The sequence below is a fragment of the Corythoichthys intestinalis genome, chromosome 13, assembly GCF_030265065.1.
Source record: "Corythoichthys intestinalis isolate RoL2023-P3 chromosome 13, ASM3026506v1, whole genome shotgun sequence".
Taxonomy (NCBI): Eukaryota; Metazoa; Chordata; class Actinopteri; order Syngnathiformes; family Syngnathidae; genus Corythoichthys; species Corythoichthys intestinalis.
The window spans coordinates 37849840-37855309 of NC_080407.1; positions in this window are offsets into that span (position 1 = coordinate 37849840).

Here is a 5470-nt window from a genome sequence, read left to right on the forward strand (position 1 = left end):
ACCTGAAACATCCCCTGAGCTTGATTTGGTATGTTTGGTAATGCTCTTGTATATGGATAACATATAGGCTATATTTATATTTACCTTCATACATCTTGCATTGATGGGAGCATAGCTAGGCTATTTCAGTTGCTACTATGGTTGATTATTTTCAGGAATGCTTTTTTTTTTTTTAAACATGCATTTCTTATCAATCAATATGGAATGAATTTATGTACTCATAAAGAACATCTTATTTTGTTATGCTAACTAATGATCCTCATTTGGAATTATTCCTAATAGATGAATTAATGAATTTATTGTCATTGTCATCATCATCATCAAATCATCATAAAAAAAAAAAAAAAATCATCAAAATCATTATCAAAATCATTAACAGTTTCAGAATGTGGAATTTTGTTTACCCGAAGGAAAGACGAAGATGAAGACAGACAAGGAAGACGGGAAAAGCAAATGCTTATCGGAAACCCGTCCCCCATCAGCCCGGGTCGCACAAACAGCATATTGTGTATCAGTCCAGTCATAGTTTAACGCATTTCGTTCGAAAGTCATTGATTGCCATGGAAATTTCGCAGATTGTCGATTTTAGTTTATTATATCAGTTCATGTCCAAGTAGGTGAAGGGGGGGAGGCCTGGGGTGCTGTGGAGGCTCGCGTGTGCAGTATCCACTTTAGGAGATTAGTCATCATCATCCCTTGCCCGGTTTAGGAGATTAGTCATCATCATCCCTAGCCCGGTTTGATCGAGTGAGTCTCTCATGATCACGCAGCTCCGCGTCGATTTTTGTGACCAGTCGTGCAGCGGCGTCACTTAGCGTTGCTTGCTCCTTCGTCATCTGTGCCAATTTGTCGCCGTTGTGACGAGCAACCTCCAGTATCTCGTGGAGTTGGTTCTTCATCCTCATCGAGAATCAGCGAACCCAGAGGGCACCAAGAAGCAACAGGAAGGTAAGAGCCATCAGAGAGCCGAAGAAATACAGGTCCTCAGCGTCTTCTATCTGGAGGGACGTTAGGCATAACGGCCTCCATTTACCCCAGGCATCCTCCACATAACCAGACGTGAAGGTGCTGGCTGGACATGGGCGTTGGCTGGATGTTGGTCTCATCGTAGAAAATATTTTATCCATAGAACTCAGTGCCCAATCTACAAGTTCCATTTTGTCTCAGGATTAAACTCAGCACGCACGTTGCAATGGCAGTTCAGTAGTGTGATTTTGCTGAAGGGCATGTCCTAAGCAAGTGTTATGTCTTATTTTTTTACCCTGACATTGAATCATCCTTTGTTGTGTGTGCGTTTTACAGTTGAGTTTGGTCAATGTACGGTTTTATTGTATTTTGTTTATACATTTTTTTGAAGTAACTTAATGAATTTATATTCGTTAGCGCTGCATCACATGTATCCCATAGGCGAGCCCCAGTGTTTACAATCGAGAACGATTTCATTGTAGTCCTAATGGTCTGGTAAGAAAACATTCTGCTTCCTCTCAGATCGTAAGAGGATTCTCTTAGTTGGAACAATGCTTGCAGGTTAGTCGGGAGACTGCTTGTGTTGGCCTTATACATCATTTGAGCTATTTTGTAATTAACCAGGTCGTGAAATTTTAATAGCTTGGACTTGATAAAAAGTTCATTGGTATGTGCTCTGAACGGTGCTCCATGAATAATTCTGATGGCTTTTTTTTTGAAGGATAAAGGGTGGGCTTAGGTGAGTTGCATAAGTACGTCCCCAGATCTCTAGGCAGTAATTGAGGTGCGGCAGAACGAGTGCGCAGTATAGAGTTTGGAGAGCCCTCGTATCTAGCATGTTTTGAACTCTAAAGAGAATTGAGATGCTCCTAGCTAGCGAGCTTGTTGTGCAATTTCTCTACATGTGGCTTCCAAGTTAGGCGGTGATCAAGAACTAGATTAACAGCAAATAAACACTGAATAAATAGTCCTACTCAAGCGGGATGCTTTGCTAAGAGTCTTTATTGCCCAATTGCTGTGTCCAGCGCTATAACTCAGCTGCACTCTGTGAACTCTCTAATGACCCGGAACGCGCGCGGCTGTTAAGTGTCTGTGTCACGTGACTGACGTAGCCGGCAACGCGTACGGCCAAATGGACACCCAAGTACGGTGGGTGAATTGTGCCAAACAAAGGGTCACCACACTACTGCGAATATATACTATCTACTGATTGATTAATTGTGATACCAAAATTAAAGCAATAATTTGACATCATCCCACTCATACCCTCTAAATTACTGCAGCTGAGGTGACACAGGTATAGCACAAAGTAAAACGTAGCCAGAGCTACAATAGTGCTGCCTGTGGACACAAGCTCAATCATGGTTTTATGTGATTCCAAAATGGTGAAGAAAATGACTTTGGGAAGAACAAAGCAAAAGGCACTGTTGAAACAAGTCCTGGGTCCAAACAGGGTCCCCCCAGAATTGATCAATCTAAATTCAAGACTTTCAAGACCTTTTTTAATGCAATTTCAACTGAAAATTAATACTTTTCTTACACCCATTATTTAGATCATATTGAATCATATTAAATAAATAAAGCACTGAACATCAAATTTAACCTCAATTACTAAGTGTGTTTGACAAAAGAATGCACATATATTGAAGATACAATTAAAACATTTAAAGTAACATTATAACGTCTGTCAGAATTTTTTTAAACACACACACGCACACAATAATTATGGACAAAAAGAGGAGGAGGACATGACTCAGGCCAGCCATCTTCTGTAACAGGCTAGCCGCTAGTGCACCTGCCAAGACCCCAGTGAACATGGCTAACTCTTGAAATAAAACGGCGAAATTCACATTCCTTCGAAAGGCAAACCGAAATGTTTAAGCAGGTCCACTGCCTTCCCATGACCCATAAACTGCAACCTAAAGTATCTGGATGCAACTTGAGCCCCTATCACATACTCCAAAACAACGGGAATATTGCGGGACTTAACCTTGCAGCAGTTGTGTGTGAAAACAATTTCCTGTGTCGACTGACATGGGAAGCAGTGTGCGTGAAAGCAGGCGTTAAACTCCCGGGTCACAGCAAATGGCTGATGACTTAAATATCATAGCGGCGGCCAATGTAACTTCCTCCCTCTTCGCAGTAAGAGGAAAAGCGGTAAACAAACATCGCAATTATAAACATAGCAAGCTGGAAACAGCTAAATTAAACTGAAAACATGACCAAAATTAAAATGTCAATTATTACGTCGGGCCGGGCCAGGGTTCTTTCTCGCTAACTTTTTGAAATAACTATATATTAACCATGTATGAATGATAAACTAAGGAATACTTGTTATAAAATAGATAATTTGGATTAAAAAAAAAGGCGCTGTATGGTCATTGCAGAGCCAGATCGTGCCTATACGCCCTTTTCAATCTTCCCCGCTGCGAGTCCGCAAAACCGCACCTGTTTATTTATATTTAACAAACTTTTCCAGCGTTATTTCGTTGTGTAAATAAATTTATAATGATCATAAAAATATGTAGTCAATTTAAACATTAAGAAAATATGCGTTTTTTTCTGCCAACTGAGAATTCGTTACAAAAGACAGGCTTTAATGCAGACATCGTCACAAATGTTATCAGACAAAACGCGGGTCAGGCTACCCACGGACCAGCTCGGGTCGGGCTGAATTTTTTAGGCCCGATTTTACCTCGATCTTAAAGTCTTGATGAGCTTAAATTGACTGCAGTTACGAAGTCGGGAATGCTCCCTCCGGAAAAAAACACGATTTGACCAACATTATGCTTAACAAACTTTTCCCCCGTTATTTCATTGTGTAAATTTTATAATGATCATAAAAATATGTAGACTATTTAAACATTAAGAAAATGTGCGTTTTTTTCTGCCAAGTGAAAATTCGTTATAAAAGACAGTTAAGACATCGGGAACGCTCCCTCTGGAACAAAACGCAATATGACCAACATTGTGACAGCTGATGCCGACCAAAAGTGACGTAATATCCGAAACAGATCACCAATGGACTCATTTGAAGTATATGAATGGTGGTCTGTTTTGGTGTTCAGAATCCACAATACTTCTTCTGCCTGCAGGGTTTTCGTTCCACCGACAAACAGACGCATTCCCGATGCAGAGGTGGGTGGATTCTCCGTTTTGCCGGTTGTGGTGGTTTGGCACGCACGAGTTGCATTTCGATTTGTAGTCCAGTGCATCGTAAAAATTCTATGCGTCATCTTCGTTATGGATTTTAAAAAAAAACAACAACTTCGTCACGGATATAATTTAGGTTGCACTGAGATGTTCTTGAAAATTAAGACCACGGTGAAAAAATTCCAGATTTACAACACCTAATTTAATACTTACAATAACAAGGCAATAGTCTTTTTATCCCGCTTTGACGCTGTGTTGTTCGGCTATGTTCATTCCCCTTTAAGAAAGCAGACAGTGTGCTTACGTATGGAGTCACGTGGTTTTCAGGAAGCCAATCAAACAGAAGCAAATGCTAGCGGCTAACGCTACAAGTAAACGGGATGGAGTTGGGCTTAAGTTAGCTTCGCCAAACTTTCACCCGACATTAAGTAAACTCTTGGCTGGTTCCAGACGGGCTTTCACCCGCTGTCCTCCCTGGTTCTCACGATATCAGGAGAGGATGCTTTCAGTGCTTTCTTCTGGTAGTCAAGTGTTGGAATTGTTGTCTGTAGAGTTAACATTTATGCTTTCCTTATAGTTAGGTACCAGATAGGATAACCTCTGTCTAGTTAGCCTTTCCTTTGTTCTGGGCCATGTGGCACTCACGTGATCTACTCAATGTCCCATGATGCCTTCCTGACCCCTCCCATCCTATTGTTTTCCCCTGAATAAACAAGGCTGCTTCACAGCAGCTTGGGGGGAGCAGCAACCAACCTCCACAAAAGCTACATCGACTTCCTGCGTGTTCTTTTTAGCCAAGCTAGGTGTACATAAACCTAGCTTCAACTCTAACATTTTCTTGGTCCTTTCGAGCCGGGACGCAACATATCTGGACGACGCCAGCCAGCAAGAACTATTACTATCAAGTTTAAACTTTTTACTGAGGTGAGGTGATTTTTCTGGTTTGTTGGCGTCCAAGGATTGACGCGTTGCCGAAGTATAGCAAAAGAACAAGCGGGAGGTAGGTTTAGTTTTTGTTGTATGAATGTGTGTGTAAAATAGGTTAAATTCCTTCGAGCGGTAACTCGTAAAAGTGTAATAAAATAGGTTTAGCAACGGTTTCCTTCGAGCGGTAACTCGTAAAAATTAGGACGGTTCGTGTAATCGTTGAGGGCGGTAACTCTCAGAAACGAGGTTTGGTATTCCTTGAGAAGTTACTCAAAAAAGTACTAGGTTTTATGCAAGAGTATAAAAGCCTTTTCAAGATTCTCTCAGAACTTGAATAAATACCCGAATGACGGTTAGTCTAATAGGGGGTGTGAATGAGAACGTGTAGTTTGTTTAAACTGCTTCACAGTGTGTGTGTTGCTGA